The 19,289-nt window shown below is 38.6% G+C and overlaps 1 protein-coding gene across 2 annotated transcripts in view; it reads right to left on the reverse strand.

Annotated features, from left to right (window-relative positions):
* The window catches only part of ATP7A (ATPase copper transporting alpha), a 233,049-nt gene extending 214,533 nt beyond the window's left edge, over nt 1–18,516 (reverse strand). For both annotated transcript variants that reach the window (XM_080653268.1, XM_080653267.1), the window contains exon 1: nt 18,333–18,516. The gene's annotated coding sequence lies outside the window, so the exon portion shown is untranslated. The remainder of the gene's footprint in view (nt 1–18,332) is intronic.
* Nucleotides 18,517–19,289: the final 773 nt, after the last annotated feature.

Genomic DNA, 19,289 nt, shown 5'->3' on the forward strand with positions numbered 1-19,289 from the left:
GAGGCTGGTCCCGGCATCTCCACCGCCTCACGCGGAGGAGGCGGGTCCCAGCAGAGGAGGTGGGTCGCGGCAGGGGAGGGCAGTTGGGGGCAATCAGGCCGCCAGGGGAGGGCAGTTGGGGGATGATCGGGCAGGCAGGGGAGGGCAGTTGTGGGTGATCGGGCCGGCAGGGGAGGGCAATTGGGGGTGATCGGACTGGCAGGGGAGGGCAGTTGGGGTGATCAGGCTGGCAGGGGAGCAGTTAGGCATCAATCAGGCTGGCAGGGGAGTGGTTAGGGAGCAATCAAGCTGGCAGGCAGAAGCAGTTAGGGGCAATCAGGCAGGCAGGCGGGCAAGCCGTTAGGAGCCAGCAGTCCCGGATTGTGAGAGGGATGTCCGACTGCAGGATCGGGCCTAAACCAGCAGTCGGATAGCCCCCGAGGGGTCCCAGATTGGAGAGGGTGCAGGCTGGGCTGAAGGACACCCCCCATGCACAAATTTCATGCACTGGATCTCTAACAGTAATATATAATAACATACACCTAATACTTTTTACTATTTTAACCCTCACAAACCAATGGGATACATACCACTATTATCTCTATTTTACATATGATTACATTGAGACACAGAGAGGGTAAGGGACTTTCCCAAGGTCAAACAGCTAATAAGTGACATAATTGAAATTTGAACCCAGTTAAGTCCAGTCCACAGTCTGTGCTTTTAATCACTAATGTGTATGTGTGTGTGTGTATATATATATATATATATATATATATATATATATATATATATATATGCCATAATTTCAAAAGACAAAATAGAAGTCCATTATATGACTGCAACATAATTTAACCAATCTATTATTATTAGGTAAACTGGGTCATGAAGGTTGAGTACGAGTTCTCTAGAACAGAAAAAAGCTCCAAACAAAGGGCCACAAACAAAATTACAAAAGTATCAAACAGCGTGGCAGCCCTAGCCGGTTTTGCTCAGTGGATAGAGCATCAGCCTATGAACTCTCAAGGGTCCTGGGTTTGATTTTAGTCAAGGGTGCATGCCCAGGTTGCAGGCTCAATCCACAGTAGGGGGCATGCAGGAGGCAGCCTATCAATGATTCTCTCTCATCATTGATGTTTCTATCTCTCTCTCCCTCTCCCTTCCTCTCTAAAATCAATAAAAATATATTTTAAAAAATAAAATAAACAGAGAAATAATTTAAAAAAAAACAGCATGGCATATTTGAAGGAGTGCTTTTGGTATGGCTGGGAATACATGAATGGGAAAGACAAAGATATTTAAAAGGTAAATAAAGCTATATTATGGAGGATAAATTTGAAAGGGACAAGACTAGAGTCAGGAAGACCAGTTTAAAAAATCTATTGTCCACCTTAGCCAGTTTGGCTCAGTGGATAGAGTGTCGGCCTGCGGACTGAAGGGTCCCAGGTTCGATTCTGGTCAAGGGCACATGCCTGGGTTGAGGGCTCGATCCCCAGTGGGGGGCATGCAGGAGGCAGTCGATCAATGATTCTCTCTCATCATTGATGTTTCTATCTCTCTCTCCCTCTTCCTTCCTCTCTGAAATCAATAAAAATATATTTAAAATTTTAAAAAAATCTATTGTCCAATAATGGAATTTTTTCAGCTATAAAAGGAAATGAAATTCTCATTTGTACTTCTAGATAAACCCTAATGACTTTATGCTAAGTAAAATAAGCAGGACTAAAAGAAAAATGATTCCAATAATAAGAGTTACCGAGAGGAGGTAAATACAGAGACAAAAAGCAGAATAGATGTTACCAGGGGTGGGAGAAGGGGTAAATGAGAAGCAATTGTTTAACGGGTACAGAGTTTCTGCTTGGGATAATGAAAAAGTTCTGGAAAAGGATAGTGGTAATAGTTACACAACATTGTGAATGTACTTAATGCCAATGAACTGTATACTTAAAATGGTCAAACTGATAATTATTACATATATTTTACCACAATAAAAAAAAAAAACAACTATTGCCCAGAAGGGAAATGATTAGAGACTGGAGAGAGAAAGAAGGGGGGAAATTTGAAAAATATCAAAACTAACAGATATGATGATTGGTAATATGAGGTGAGAAAAAATAACTCATGGGTTTCTGGGTATAGAGAAGTGGCACTTTAAATTTCCCTTTATAGATAAGGAAACAAAGGCCCAAAAACACAAAGTAAGTTGTCCAAAGTTATATTTTGTTAATAGCAGATTGAAACAAACACGAGATTCAAATTTGGTACTCTTTCCACTACAACACAACACATCAAGAAAGAATATTACCGCCCTAACTGGTTTGGCTCAGTGGATAGAGCGTCGGCCTGTGGACTCAAGGGTCCCAGGTTCGATTCCAATCAAGGGCATGTACCTGAGTTGCAGGCACATCCCCAGTAGGGGGCGTGCAGGAGGCAGCTGATCGATGTCTCTCTCTCATCGATGTTTCTAACTTTCTATCCCTCTCTCTTCCTCTCTGTAAAAAATCAATAAAATATATTAAAAAAAAGAAAGAATATTACCTCATATTTATATAGCATTCTATAATTTACATTATTTCATTTGATTCTACTCATTACAATCTATGAGATAGGGCAGGTGCCATGATCATTTTACCAATGAGTACATTTATAAAGAGTAAGAAAATTAATGCAACTCTGTAAAATCCTCAAAGATCTAAATTTCTTGATTAAAGGAGAGTCTTAAAGTGGGAAGTGAAATGCAAGTGATGAATTTGGGACTACCATGCTGCTACTACATGTAATAGATATTAAGGGGGGAATTAGGGCTAAAAATAGAAGTGGTGTGGGTAGGTTTCAAGGCCGCCATATTGCATAACTCCATGTCATAATTTTTACAGACTCATAATGTGACTACTGCCACCTGGAGTTGTGTAAGACATCAGCCCTAGATGAAACAAAGTGGGAGTCTCCAACCTGCAAATCAGGATCTACCAGTAGGTCTAGAAACCTCACCTGATGGAGCTCTAAGCCAGTTCCCAATAATGTATTTTCTCTGCTACACACCTTTCTGCCACAAGTCTCAGCTAATATTCCCAGAGTGAAGGGGTGAGAAGCAAGGCCAGCAACAAAGTCTCAAAGACTGCAATGCTTATATCTGCCCTGAGCTCAAGGCTAAGATTAAAAGAAGCTCTTCCATATAATAAGGTCGGAGTTCACCCTAATAAAGGATTGGGAGGAGACAAAGATGGTCTTGTGTGATTTTTTTTTTTTTTTTGGTCTGGTGGGGGGAAAAAAATTCCAGAAAGTGCCAGGACATTAATGTTAAACTTTCTTAGTATATGATCATACTATATTAAATCCAAAGGTAACAAGAGAGAATAAGGGAGGTTGTAACAGGCATTCATTTGGCAATTCACTTATGCCTTAAACCAAGTTGAGAGAATACTAACACAGATTACAAACACAACTTACTACATAAGCTTCTGACCAAGTTGTATTTAAGTACCACATAAAACTAGGACACAAATGGTCTAGCCAAATGCTTCAAATACAGAATATAATCTAAAACTGACCACATGCTTCAAATGTAGAACAGAACCTTAAACAATGACTATTGGTAGTCCTCAAAAGGCCAAGTCAAATAAATGCAGTTAAATTTCTCTTCCTATTCTTACAGAAACACAATGGAAAACAAAGTTTAATCAAATGTAGTCTGTTTTGCTTGAAGACATTTCTGATGACATTCCACCAACCATTGCAGAATGTATTTCTTTCCTTGCCTAACCTCCTTCTACCTCTCCCAACTTCTTGGACTTCCCACTGGCATTTCATGTGTACATTGTTCTCCACTGTTACATGGTGCAACTTGGGTTATGGACCCCAGAGCTCTGAGTAAATATCATTTTATTGCCTATATAGTTGTGTCACTAGGAAAACTCAATACAAAATTCTAAACTCAGAAAACAAATTAGATGGTATCAAATTGACACAGTACGACTCCAAAGCCCATGCAGCTAACCCTCTTCAAAATAGGTTATCAAAAGGAATTTAATGCAGATTAAATCGCTGTTTAAAACATTCAAAAGATGATTGACTACATTGGAAAAACCCAGATTTCTGTCCCGTGTTTCTCCTTAACTCTTATACAACTATCACACTCACAACTCTTCTGACATCAGATGTATAGAGGTTTTCCCCACCAAGCAATTCTATGTGACACCAGCTGAGTGTCGTACAATTTAATTCAATTCTGACACTATCTACCGGCAAATAGGGTCAGATCTCATAGGGTAAGGGCTCGGTCCCATAAGACTACTCTACCCCACTTCCCACAGACTTAAATAGCTGTTCAAATCATGCAAAAGAGGACCCACACTTTATAAAAATAAAGGGATCGATACAACAAGAGGATATAACTCTGAAAAACATATATGAACCCAATGCAGGAGCACCCAAATACATAAAAAAAAAACTCCTGGAAGATATCAAGGGAGAGATCGACAACAATACAATCATAATAGGGTGATTTTTCAGCATTTTCTCAGACCACAATGGCATAATATTAGAAATAAACTACAATAAAAACATTCCAAAAAATTCAAACACTTGGAAACTGAATAACATGCTATTAAACAATGTCTGGGTTATCAATGAGATCAAAGAAAAAATTAAAAATATCCTGGAGATTAATGACAATAAAAACACAAAAGTGCAAATGCTATGGGACACAATGAAAGCAGTCCAGAGAAGGACGTTCAGAGCTCTACAGGTCTACCTCAAAAAACAAGAAAAAATGGTAATAAACCATCTAACTCAACAACTCAAAAAATTAGAAAGAGAGCAACAAGAAAAGCCCACAGTGAGCAGAAGGAAGGAAATAATAAAGATCAGGGCAGAAATGAATGACATAGAGACCAAAAAAACAATACAAAAGATCAATGAAACCAAGAGCTGGTTCTTTGAAAGAATAAACAAGATTGATGAACCTCTAGCCAGGCTCACCAAGAAGCAAAGAGAGAGGACCCAAATAAACAAAATCAGAAATGAAAGAGGAGAAATAACAACAGACCCCACCGAAATACATAGGATTGTTAAAAAATACTATTAACAAATCTATTCCAACAAACTGGACAACCTGGAGGAAATGGACATATTCCTAGAAAAACACAACCTTCCAAAACTCAATCAGGAAGAATCTAAACATCTCAATAGGCCAATAACTATGGAAGAAATTGAAGCAGTCATCAAAAAGCTTCCAGCAAACAAAAGCCCGGGACCAGACGGCTTCACAGGGGAGTTTTACCAAACATTCAAGGAAGAACTAAAACCTATCCTCCTCAGACTATTCCAAAAAATTCAAGTGGAAGGAATACTTCCAAGCTCCTTCTATAAAGCCAGCATCACCCTAATACCAAAACCAGATAAAGACAACACAATGAAAGAGAATTACAGGCCAATATCCCTCATGAACATAGATGCCAAAATCCTCAACAAAATTCTAGCAAATAGGATCCAGCAGTACATCAGAAAGATCATACACCATGACCAAGTAGGATTTATCCCAGGAATGCAAGGATGGTACAATATCCACAAATCAATTAACGTGATACATCACATAAACAAATTGAGAGATAAAAATCACATAGTCATATCAATTGATGCAGAAAAAGCATTTGACAAAATCCAACACCCTTTCTTGATAAAAACTCTCAACAAGGTGGGAATAGAAGGATCATACCTCAACATAATAAAAGCTATATATGATAAACCCACAGCTAACATCATACTCAATGGGCAAAAACTAAAACCATTTCCCCTAAGAACAGGAACAAGACAGGGATGCCCACTCTCACCACTCCAGTTTGACATAGTACTGGAAGTATTAGCCATTGCAATTAGACAAGAAAAAGAAATAAAAGGCATCCAAATTGGAAAAGAAGAAGTAAAGCTGTCCTTATTTACAGGTGACATGATATTGTACATAAAAAATCTGAAAGACTCCATCAAAAAACTAACAGACTTAATAAAGGAATTCGGCAATGTAGCCGGATACCAAATTAACACACAGAAATCTATGGCATTTCTATACACCAATAGTGAACTTACAGAAGAGACTAAAAAAGCAATCCCATTTACCATCGCACCAAAAAAATTAAAATACCTAGGAATAAACTTAACCAAGGAGGTAAAAGACCTATACGTGGAAAACTACAGGACACTGAAAAAAGAGATAGAGGAAGATGTAAACAGATGGAAGAACATACCATGTTCATGGATTGGTAGAATCAACATCATTAAAATGTCCATACTACCCAAAGCAATCTATAGATTCAATGCACTCCCCATTAAAATACCAATGGCATACTTCACAGACCTAGAAAGAACTCTCCAAAAATTCATCTGGAATAAAAAAAAGATTCCGAATAGCCACAGCAATCCTGAGAAAGAAGAATAAAGTAGGAGGGATCTCAATACCAGATTTCAAGCTGTATTACAAAGCCACTGTTCTCAAAACAGCCTGGTACTGGCACAAGAACAAACATATAGACCAATGGAATAGAATAGAGAATCCAGATATAGACCCAAACCACTATGCGCAATTAATATTTGACAAAGGAGGCATGAACATACAATGGAGTCAAGACAGTCTCTTCAATAAATGGTGTTGGGAAAATTAAACAGATACATGCAAAAAAATGAAACTAGATCACCAACTTACACCATACACAAAAATAAACTCAAAATGGATCAAGGACTTAAACATAAGACGGGAAACCATAAAAATACTAGAGGAATCCACAGGCAGCAAAATCTCAGACATATGCCGAAAGAACTTCTTCACTGATACTGACCCTAAGGCAATGGAAGCCAAGGAGAAAATAAACAAATGGGACTACATCAAAATAAAAAGCTTTTGCACAGCAAAAGAAACCATCAACAAAACAACAAAAAACCCCACTGTATGGGAGAACATATTTGCAAATGGTATCACTGATAAAGGTTTAATCTCCAACATCTACAGGCAGCTTATACAACTTAATAAAAGGAAGATAAATGATCCAATAAAAAAAATGGGCAACGGACCCAAACAGAATCTTTTCGAAAGAAGACAGAAGGAAGGCCAAGAGACACATGAATACATGCTCAAAGTCACTAATTATCCGAGAGATGCATATCAAAACGACAATGCGATACCATCTCACACCTGTCAGAATGGCTATCATCAACAAATCAACAAACGACTAGTGTTGGCGAGGATGCAGAGAAAAAGGAACCCTCGTGCACTGCTGGTGGGAATGCAGACTGGTGCAGCCACTGTGGAGAACAGTATGGAGTTTCCTCAAAAAACTGAAAATGGAACTCCCATTTGACCCAGTAATCCCAATCCCAGGAATATATCCTAAGAAACTAGAAACACCAATCAGAAAGGATATATGCACCCGTATGTTCATAGCAGCACAATTTACAATAGCTAAGATTTGGAAACAGCCTAGGTGCCCGTCAGCAGATGACTGGATCAGAAAACTATGGTATATCTACACAATGGAATACTATGCTGCCATAAAAAAGAAGGAATTCTTACCATTTCCAACAGCATGGATGGAACTGGAGAACATTATGCTAAGTGAAATAAGCCAGTCAATGAAAGAAAAATACCACATGATCTCACTCATTTGTGGATAATAAAAAACATAAACTGATGAAAAAAAAGATAGATACAGAGGCAGTAAAGCATCAAACAGACTGTCAAATTACAGCGGGAAGGTTAGGGAGAGGTTGGGAAAATAAGAGATCAACCAAAGGACTTATATGCATGCATATAAGAATAACCAACGGCCCTGACCGGTTTTGCTCAGTGGATAGAGCGTCGGCCTGCAGACTGAAAGGTCCCCGGTTCGATTCCGGTCAGGGGCATGTACCTTGGTTGCGGGCACATCCCCAGTGGGAGGTGTGCAGGAGGCAGCTGATTGATGTTTCTCTCCCATCAATGTTTCTAACTCTCTATCCCTCTCTCTTCCTCTCTGTGGAAAATCAATAAAATATATTAAAAAAAAAAAAAAAAGAATAACCAACGGATGCAAAACATTGGGGGGTGAGGGCATGTATGGGAGTGGGGTGAGGGTGGGGGGGCAATGGTTAAGATATGTACACATATAATACCTTAATAAAAAAAAAAGATTTGGAAACAGCCTAAATGCCCATCAGCATATGAGTGGACTAGAAAACTATGGTACATTTACACAATGGAATACTACGCTGCTATAAAAAAGAAGGAATTCTTACCATTTGCAGCAGCATGGATGGACCTGGAGAGCATTATGTTAAGTGAAATAAGCCAGGCAATGAAAGAAAAATACCACATGATCTCACTCATTTATGGAAAATAAAGAACATTATAACCTGATGAATAAAAAGATAGATACAGAGGCAGTAAAGCACCAAACAGACTGTCAAATTACAACGGGAAGGCTGGGGAGTGTTGGGGAGGGAAGGAAATAGATCAACCAAAGGACTTGTATGCATGCATATAAGCACACCAATGGACACAAGACACTGGGGGGGGTGGGATGAGGGCGTGCGACAGGGGGTAGGGGAGGCTGTGGGAGTCAATGGGGGGAAAAAGGAGATATATGTACTAATATATGTAATACTTTAAACAATAAAAAATATTTTAAAAAATAGAAAGAAAGCCCACTGCATGGGAGAATATATTTGCCAATGTTATCTCCGATAAGGGTTTAATCTCCAACATCTACAGAGAACTCATACAACTTAACAAAAGGAAGATAAACAACCCAATCAAAAAATGGGTAACAGACCTAAATAGATACATTTCGAAAGAGGACATAAGGAAGGCCAAGAGACATATGAAAACATGCTCAAAGTCACTAATCATCCAAGAGATGCAAATCAAAACAACAATGAGGTACCATCTCACACCTGTCAGAATGGCTATCATCAACAAATCACCAAAGATAAGTGTTGGCGAGGATGCGGAGAAAAAGGAACCCTCGTGCACTTCTGGTGGGAATGCAGACTGATGCAGCCACTGTGGAGAACAATATGGAGTTTCCTCAAAAAACTAAAATGGAACCCCATTTGTCCCAGTGATCCCACTTCTAGGAATATATCCCAAGAAGCTAGAAACACTAATCAGAAAGGATATATGCACCTCTATGTTTATAGCAGCACAATTTACAATAGCTAAGATTTGGAAACAGCCTAAGTGTCCATTGGCAGATGAGTGGATTAAAAAACTGTGGCACAAAACAAAAACAAAAACTGTGGTACATCTACACAATGGAATACTACGCTGCTGTAAAAAGGAAGGAACTCCTACCATTTGCAACAGCATGGATGGAGCTGGAGAGCATTATGCTAAGCGAAATAAGTCAGTCAGAGAAAGATAAATATCACATGATCTCACTCATTTGTGGATTATAATGAACAACATAAACTGATGAACAAAAATAGATCCAGAGACTGAGAAGCATTGATCAGATGCTCAAACCTCAGAGGGAAGGTAGGGGAGGGTGGGGGTAAGGGGGAGAGATCAACCAAAGGACTTGTATGCATGCATATAAGCATAACCAATGGACACAGACACCAGAGGGGTGAGGGCATGAGCGGTGGTGGGGGCAATGGGGGGATAAGGACACATATGTAATACCTTAATCAATAAAAAAAATTTAGTTTGCACACAACTTTATAAGAATATAGCTATTGCCCTAACTGGTTTGGCTCAGTGTACAGAGCGTCGGCCTGCCGACTAAAGGGTCCCAGGTTCAATTCCAGGCAAGGGCATGTACCTTGGTTGCGGGCACATCCCTAGTCGGGGGTGTGCAGGAGGCAGCTGATAGATGTTTCTCTCTCATTGATGTTTCTAACTCTCTATCCCTCTCCCTTCTTCTCTGTAAAAAAATCAATAAAATATATTTTTACAAAAAAAAGAATATAGCTATTTTGCAGAGTTGGTTAGACATGAATAAAGCCTTTTCCATTGCCAACATTTTATATTTCAGAAATTATTCATCAGGTATGGTTCAGCATTTGGCAGTTAAAAGACACTCAATAGCCCAGAGTCTGTGGCTAACTAATTCTACAAGCAGATTGGTGAAGAAGTAGAATGAGTACATCAGGGTCATATGACTTGCTGGCTGTCATAATGAGTTTTGAGATACCATGTACACATACCGTAGGTGTATTGTAGGCTACTGGTGCCCTCCCAATGTGAGTTTTCCATTTTCTATGGTGTAATGTAGAAATTAAATATTGTTTGCAGGTACTAATTGATTAGTATATTGCTCTGGTAATCTACTAAATTTATAGAACAGCAAAACTATATTTTAAAATTTTATTATGCAGATTGTTAAAACTACATTTACAGAAAATAATGTATGAAAAGAATAATAGTAACTACTTTGTATGTAAATTGCCTGCCAGGTACTGCTTTTAGGGTTTATATGTATTAATTCACTGACAATCCTAAGAGTCGGGTACTGTTATTGCCCCCAAATTTTGAGGAACTTAGGCAAAAAAAAAAGTAAGAAATCTGTCTAGGGTCATACAAGTAAAGTAGTAAGCAGAGGAGCTGGGTGGAATCCCAATCCAGGCAGTCTGGTGCCACATACCCCGTTCTTTAATCCTATGTTATAGTGCCTCTCCAAAACAGCACATCACAGTACAGTAGTGAAGTTAAGATGCTTTGACGTTATCAGGAGAATAATATACAATAGTCCAAAAAATGTAACCAGCAATGTTCCAATTTATCCTTATCAACTTTTACTACATGATCTAATAGTACAGTTTAAATGAAAAACATATCATAAATATCAAAGTCTAACCAAGTTCAAAGATGTGCTTCCTGTAAAGATGATAAGACACACATAAACCATTTCTTTTCCTGGGAGACTCTGAGAATACAAATAATATAAGACTAACATCATTTTAAACATTGGACATTTTAGCATATATTTAAATAAGTTAATAAAATAAAAACAAAACTATGGATCCTTACTTTGGAATTTAGTTTGACACTACCAAGGAAATTTTGAGCTGCCAATGCTTTAATTTTTTTAAATATGTTTTTACTGATTTGAGAGAGAGAGGAAGGGAGGGGAAGAGAGAGAGAACATTGATAAGCTGCCTTCTGCACTCCCCCTACTAAGGATCGAGTCTGCAACCCGGGTATGTGCTCTGACCTGGAATCAAACCAGCGACCTCTTGGTTCATGGGTTGTTGCTCAATCACTGAGCCATAACACCAGGCAATACTTTAACTTTTAATCATCAAATAAATTTGTTCATTCATATTTCCAAAAAAGATAAATGGGCATGTATCTCTCTTTTTTAAAAAATATACTTTTTAATATATTTATATTGTTTTCAGAGAGGAAGGGAGAAAAAGAGAGAAACATCAATGATGAGAGAGAATCACTGATCAGCTGCCTCTTGCTTGCCCAACTCTGGAGATCAAGCCCACAACCCAGGCATGCCCCCACTGGGAATCAATCTCAAACTTCCTGGTTCACAGGTCACTGCTCAACTACCAACCCACACTGGCCGGGCTGGACATTTCTCTCTTTAAAAAATCTTTATTGTTGAAAGTATTACATATGTCCTCCCCTCACCCCCATTAACGCCTTGTAGCCCGCCCCTCCCCTCTGCCCCAGGCCTTCACCACCCTATTGTCTGTGTCCATGGGTTATGCATATATGTATACAAGTTCTTTGGTTGATCCCTTCCTGCCCCCCTTTCCCTCTAAGAATCATCAGTCTGTTGCATGCTTCCATGTCTCTGGATCAATTCTGTTTGTCAGTTTATTTTGTTCATTAAATTCCACATATAAGTGAGGTCATATGGTATTTGTCTTTCTCTGACTGGCTTATTTCACTTAGCATAATAATCTCCAGGTCTATCTATGCTGTCTCAAAGGGTAAGAGATCCTTCTTTTTTATTGCTGCATAGTATTCCGTGGTGTAAATGTACCACAGCTTTTATCCACTCATCTACTGATGGGCACTTGGTTGTTTCCAGATCTTAGCTATTGTAAATTGGGCTGCTATGAACATAGAGGTGCATATATTCTTTCTGGTCGGTGTTTTGGATTTCTTAGGATATATTCCTAGAAGTGGGATCACTGGGTCAAATGTCAGTTTCATATTTAATTTTTTGAGGAAACTCCATACTGTTTTCCATAATGGCTGCACCACTCTGCATTCCCATCAGCAGTGTACTAGGGTTCACTTTTCTACACAATGCATCCTCGCCAGCACTTGTCATTTGTTGATTTGTGTTTTTGTTTGTTTGTTTTTATGTCTTTATTGATTTCAGAGAGAGGAAGGGAGATTGAAATATCAATGATGAGAATCACTGATTGGCTGCCTCTTGCATGCCCCCTACTGGGGATCGAGCCCACAACCCAAGCATGTGGCCTTGACCAAAATAGAACCCAGGACCCTTCAGTCCACAGGCGGACACTTTATCCATTGAGCCAAACTGGATGGAGCTCATTTGTTGATATGTTGATGATAGCCATTCTGACAGGTGTGAGGTGATACCTTATTGTTTTAATTTGTCTCTGATGATCAGTGACTTTGAGCATTTTTTCATATGTCTCTTGGCCATCTATATGTTCAATTTGGAGAAGTGTCTATTTAGGTCCTTTGCCAATTTTTTAATTGGATTGTTTGTCTTCCATTTGTTGAGTTGTATGAGTTCCTTATATATTTTGGATATTAACCCTTTATCAGATGTATCATTGCCAAATATGTTCCCCAAACAATGGGCTCTCTTTTCATTTTGTTAATGGTTTCTTTTGCTGCGCAGAAGCTTTTTATTTTGATATAGTCCCATTTGTTTATTTTCTCCTTAGTTTCCTTTGCCCTAGGACAGTGGCCGGCAAACTGCGGCTCTGTTGACCAATGAGTTTGCTGACCAGTGACCTAGACTCTCGATTCCAATAATTACAGGCTGTTGTTGTTCCTTGTGATTAAGCCCCTATCCCAGCGGTCGGCAAACTCATTAGTCAAAAGAGCGGCAAACCGTAGCTCGCGAGCCGCATGTGGCTCGCGAGCCGCGGTTTGCCGACCACTGCCCTAGGAGATGTATCAGTAAACATGTTGCTATGAGAGATGCCTGAGGTTTTGCCTGGACTTTCTCTCTGTAGGACAATCAATAGACCTAATTTTGCTCAAATGTCTATGTTCTTTAAAAAATACAGTTCAAAGGGCTGGCAACTGAGTATGCTGTTGTCTTTTTCAATCGGGAGGGAGAAAAAAAACACAGTTCAGCCCTAGCTGGTGTTTCTCAATGGTTAGAGCATCACCCTGTACATCAAAGGGTTGCAGGTTCAATTCCCAGTCAAGGGCAGGTATCTGGGTTGTGGGTTCTCCCCCTGCCTCTGGTAAGGGCACGTGTAGGTGCAACCAGTCAATGTGTCTCTCTCACATCTATGTTTCTCTCTCTATCTCTCCCTCCCTCCCTCCCTTCCACTCTTTCTGAAAAGCAATGGAAAAAATATCCTTAGGTGAGGATTTAAAAAAAATACAGTTGAGCCCAGCCAGTATGGCTGTGTTTGAGCGTTGATCCATGCACCAGGAAGTTGCTGGTTCCATTCCCAGTCAGGGCACGTTGCCAGTTGTGGGCTCAATCCCCAGCAGGGGGCGTGCAGGAGGCAGCCAATTGATGATGTTTCTCATCCATGTTTCTCTCCCTCTCCCTTCCTCTCTATCTAAAAATCAATAAAAAAACATATTTTGAAAAAATAGAGTTCATTTTTGTTAGGTAAGACTATAGGTTCTTAAGCCAGATTGACTAGCTAATCTCAGTTTAGCCACTTGTTAGGTCTAGGATTAAAATTTTGCCCTATGATATCCCACTTTTCTCCCCCCATTTCAACAATAAAGGTAATTTTTTTAAAAAAATACATAGAGCTATATATTCACTTTTATCTCAGTTTTGACTTACAGAAATATACAAGCACATATACTTTCATATATATGCATATATTTCAGGATTTAATAAAGCTGAATACCACTTTAAAATTTTTGCCCTATGAAAGAATATGTCAACTCTTACCAAAGTGCAAATAACAAAGTACCAGATTTATTTTTCCACATCAGACAGAGGAACAATTCTGGCATTTTTCACTTAACTGCAAAAAAAAAAAGAGTGAAAGTCTGGCAGGTGTGGCTCAGCGGTTGAGCACTGACCCATGAACCAGGAGGTCACAGTTCAATTCCTGGTTAGGGCACATGCCCAGATTGAAGGCTCAATCCCCAGTAGGGGGCATGCAGGAGGCAGTCAATCAATGATTCTCTCCCATCATTGATGTTTCTACATATCCCTCTCTCTTCCTCTCTCTCTAAAAATAAATAAAACTTTTTTTAAAGAATGAAAGATTCAGGATCCAATGACTTACCACTTGCCCTAAAGTTAATTAACAGGAATTCGTAAGTTACATTTGTAATAATACAGTGAACAATCCCAATCACAAACCTGACAGTCAAGGTCAAATAACACACTATACTAAATAAATTACTCCTTTATTCATCATCATACAATGAATTTAAGACTTTAAAACTATCTGAAGACTACAAAGGTTTATCCTGTTATCACCTAGCTAGAAAAAGATGAGCAAGATAAAACACTGCTTTAGATAGACAATACTTGAAGATATATGACACCAATCTGATTGCTAATACATAAAAATGAACTTACTGTTGTGATTAGAAATTAATACCAAGATATTGTGGCTATAAATCTGAACTAAAAAATGATATTAATAATTAACAGTAAAAGGGTATAGTAAAATAAAACATTTCTTGACCAAAATGAAAATAGTTGTATACAAATAATTTAATATTAGTGTTTTAATAATATAATTAATATATTTATCAATAATCAATATATGGTACTTTATTTTATTAAATTAATAATAGTATAATCATTAAATAATAATTCTTAGAGCAAATAATTTTAGCATCACCAAAAAAAATTAGAAATATTTTTTCCTGCCATTTTGAGTGCAAGGATAACAAAGATTACACTTGGAACGCTTTAACAACTAAGCTCTCTGTTTTTGTTAGCTCAAGGATCAACTCTTAATTATCCTCATGACAGTGTCGGTCAACTACAAATTTATCCTAAATAGCCCTCAGATTTTTTTTTTAGAATTCCACTGTGAAATTCTTTCTCTCTGTTCTTATATCTCTGTTGACAGTTTTTCAAGCCCTCTTAGTGCTCTCCTCTCACAGTGGCAGGTAGTGTACTTCAGGTGAACACTCAAGAGGGCAGAAACCAGTTTCTTCACAATTCCAGGAAGCATACAGTGCTTTTCAAACTCTCAGGTGGGGGCAGGGGAGGGAAGTAATTCTAATATTATTCCTTACCGATCTGCTTTGGTTGGGGACATCAAATACATAAGCAGGATCAGCATCAGTTAAAACAAAACAATCATTTTTACAAACAAAATCAACTAAGGTAAATGGCCAGGCTAAAACAATTTTCCTAAGATGTGAAATAACCCATTTACTTCAATCAGTAAATTGTTAAAATGCACTTCTGATTATAGGTCTGAAAAACTGGAATTCTACACTAGAGAATTATAAAGTAAAAAATAGGTTAAAAATTAAATCCTTGAGACACAGCTGTGTAATTCTAAATGTGGGCAGAAAACATGGGACAAAGCACAACTAATTGGCTCAAAATGGGGATATTTTATCGTCGTTTCCTTCAAGGAAAGAAGTATCTGTGAAAACATGTAACCTACCAATATCCCACACATTTGATCCCATAAGGATGAGGAAATCACTTACATTTTCCAACAGTGCTGGAGAAACTAGGAACATATTTATGAAACCAGAATCATCCTACTCTTTCACTTTAATGAAACATATTCCAAAAGTCTTGATACATTTCCTGCCATACTATCTCAGCAAGTAAGTTATATCACATTAAATCAACCTGAAGACAAATTTTTAAGTTAAAAACGGGATTGCTGGGATGGTAAATTGAAATAAATAGGCCTGACTGTTGTCTGCCTCCCCGCTCCCTGTTCCCATCTTAATTTATGTCCTAAGAAAGATCACTATTTAAAAACCAAACTCTATGAAACCTTTAAATGCTCTACTGCCCTTTAACAAAGATGAATAAAGGAAATTTTGAGGCAAAACTCCCAAATATTATTCTCATCATGTCAGACAAATCTCTTCTCAAAATTTATTTTACCTACTGGCAAATGAAGATTATTTTCACTCACTGGGATGTCAAAAGTATTGATTAAAGATTTCCAAGTGTGTGTAGACTGGCAAACTTTAATTATAACAAGGGTTTATAAAAAGGAATCTATTGCCTTAGAGCCCTTAGAGAAATAAAGGTTGTAGTGTATTAGTCGAGGTTATTTTTGCTCACTCTCTTGCTCTCATTTTCAAACACATTTTACTGCTTTTGCATGTACTTTTAAAAGAAAAACAACCTTCTGCATTACAGTCCAGAGATGTTAATCTATCCTCTGGAGGGGTTATTGCTTAAGCTAACCCTACCAAGAGGCCACTAATCTAGTCCTTTTGAAGACTATGGTTGGAAAATAATAGATTCTATCAGGTTAAGACCAGTAGAGAAATCAGTTTGAAGGAGAAAAGGAAATGCAGAAATTCCTTGTGGAAAACCTGGGACAGCTTCTGGCTTTAGACAATGTTGTTTCATTCCCAGCAATTTGGAAAATGATTCCAAATTATATTTTAGACACAACACTCAATCAAAATTAAAGTACCTATAGCCAGCTTCACTTTTTTCTCTTTTAGATTTGAGTTTATGTCAGAAATAAATATCATACTACATTAACACTGTTTTTGACATTACATATTTTTTTTCTCTGTATAAACTTTTTATGGATTAAATGGTTAATGTTAGCAGGAGTAGAGAATCTCACCAACACAGAAAAAAAAAAAACAGTGGATATATTATGAGGTGATGGAATTATGGGTGATTTCTATGTTTTTATTTTTCAATTACAGTTGACATTCTACTCCACCATCTTGACCAGAAGTGTATAAACTTTTTTATTGGCTGCAAGGTAGTTGGATATGGTTGTAAGTTTACCAGTTTTGTATTATATATTTTTTTCTTTTAACCAGTAAAATCTTAGAAGATGTGGCTGTGTTAGAAATTGGGATGTTAACATACAGTGTGTTGTTGGATGTCCTGCATCTTTCTAGCCCCCCAAGCTGTTGCTCACATTATTTTTTCTACCTGGCCTGCCCTCCACTACAAAGCTAAATTCTATCCATTCTTCAAGGCCTAGTTTAAATGCTCCTTTCCCTGCACTCTCATAACACTTTCTGTTTCTAATATACGTTACTTAGATTAAAAGGATATATTAGTCTTTCCTATTACACTGTGAGACCCTCCAGTATAAAAAAAAAAACCCTCTCATGTCATGACTGTAGACATAAGAAAGTTTAAGAGATAAAAAATAACATCTTAACCAATGTCATCCCAATACTTAATTAAAAATACATTTTTTAAAATTTCAGTTCAAAATATCCTTAAAAAGGATTAGAAAAGCAGCCTAGTTATTCAATCACTGCGATTGCTAGAATCCAGAATCTTCATAACTAAACTCAACTACTTGAGTGCAAACTCTCAGGCCAGTGACTCTGGCCTATTTCTTGTTTATGGCACCCTATCACCCACCCCCCCACACCTCAGTATCACCTAATTCAATGTTCTGCACACACTTTTAATACAAAGCATGAATACATATTATTGTAGATGAAGAAGCTGTAATTAAAACAAAGATGAAATACTGAAAAATACTGACTTGTGAACCCCAATTAGTATTGTCGGTGATTAAGATAACGACCCCTTCTACAACAAAAAAGTGACAAAGATAAAGATGACACAGTGTGCGACAAGGATGGTGAGTAACTTTACTGGGAAGGGGACAGAATGAACAAAATGGAATGGAAACAAAAGTGCTCCCTCAGTTTAGCTTATGCTCCCAGAGGGACACAAGAAGCAAAACAATTTTTATATTATTTCATTGATGATGACATGATCAGCCTATGTGACTTCCAATATCGGGCACAGATCTTCCAAATTAATTAGGTAATAAGATAGGCCACGGATGATCAGGACACTACCCCACTAGGGTACAAGAAATTGACACAGGTCAGGACCTAATCTCCCCATCTCATTCCCCTGGAAAGGGAAGTAAACCAAGAGTGTGGTAAATACTGGAGTTGTGAAGAAGTGAGTTTGGAGACCGCCCCAGATTAAAATGACCTTCTTGCCACACTCAGTAGCACAGACTGACAGTAGAGAGCAGCCCTCCAGTAGAAGTGGACGACGGAAAGCCGATATAAGACTTACCTAGTTTTTGTCCTATGGTTAAACCTCGGGAGCTACGTAACCCGTGACAGCAACAAATCCACGCGCGGAGGCACCAATCTCACGCGGCGGGAGAAGTCATAGTAGCTGCGAGAGCTGCGGCAACACGTACCTCTGTGGCTTCTCTCTCTCCACCCGCTGCTACCTGCCAGGCGCCTTTACCCCTCCTTCCCTCCTCCCCCCACTTCCGGGTGTTGCCCAGGCCGGAAGCAGGGCGGGCGAGGCTGGGAGAGGGACATGTCACGTGAGAGGGAAGACAAGGGCTACAGTCAAGCTTTCCGGTTTCCTGCTGCCCCCTGGCTGGCAAGCCGCCTGGGTAAGTTTTTTAGGCGCTACAGAGCGCCTCCTTCTTCCTTCACCAAAACCGAAACAAAACAAAGACCCACCCAAATTTCTGTCACCAGTAGTTTCCTAACCTCCAGCCAGGAAGTAATAGAGCTCCTTGTACTAAATTATCTTTCAAATAGTTTAGCCCCGTGGTCGGCAAACACATGCAGCTCTTTGGCCCCTTGAGTGTGGCTCTTCCACAAAATACCATGGCCTGGGCGAGTCTATTCTGAAGAAGTGACGTTAGAAGAAGTTTAAGTTTAAAAAATTTGGCTCTCAAAAGAAATTTCAATTGTTGTACTGTTGATATTTGGCTCTGTTGACTAATGAGTTTGCCGACCACTGGAACCTTTCGGAGCATGAAATTAACGCATGTCTGTTGGATTGTAGCCCAACTCCAGAGGTAAATGCTAGAACCATAAACTTGCTCTCATCTCTCCACTGAAAAATGATTGCCAAAATTTTTTAATTCATAAGTTTTATATATATACTTTTTTTTTAATTCATGCATTTAAATTCATAATCTTTATGTGTGTGTTGGAGTTAGGACAGGGATCTCACTGCAAACTACCTTCACATGATCATTCCAGTCTCTGAATCACTTCCACGTTC

Source organism: Plecotus auritus (genome assembly GCF_963455305.1).
Source record: "Plecotus auritus genome assembly, chromosome: X".
Classification (NCBI taxonomy): domain Eukaryota; kingdom Metazoa; phylum Chordata; class Mammalia; order Chiroptera; family Vespertilionidae; genus Plecotus; species Plecotus auritus.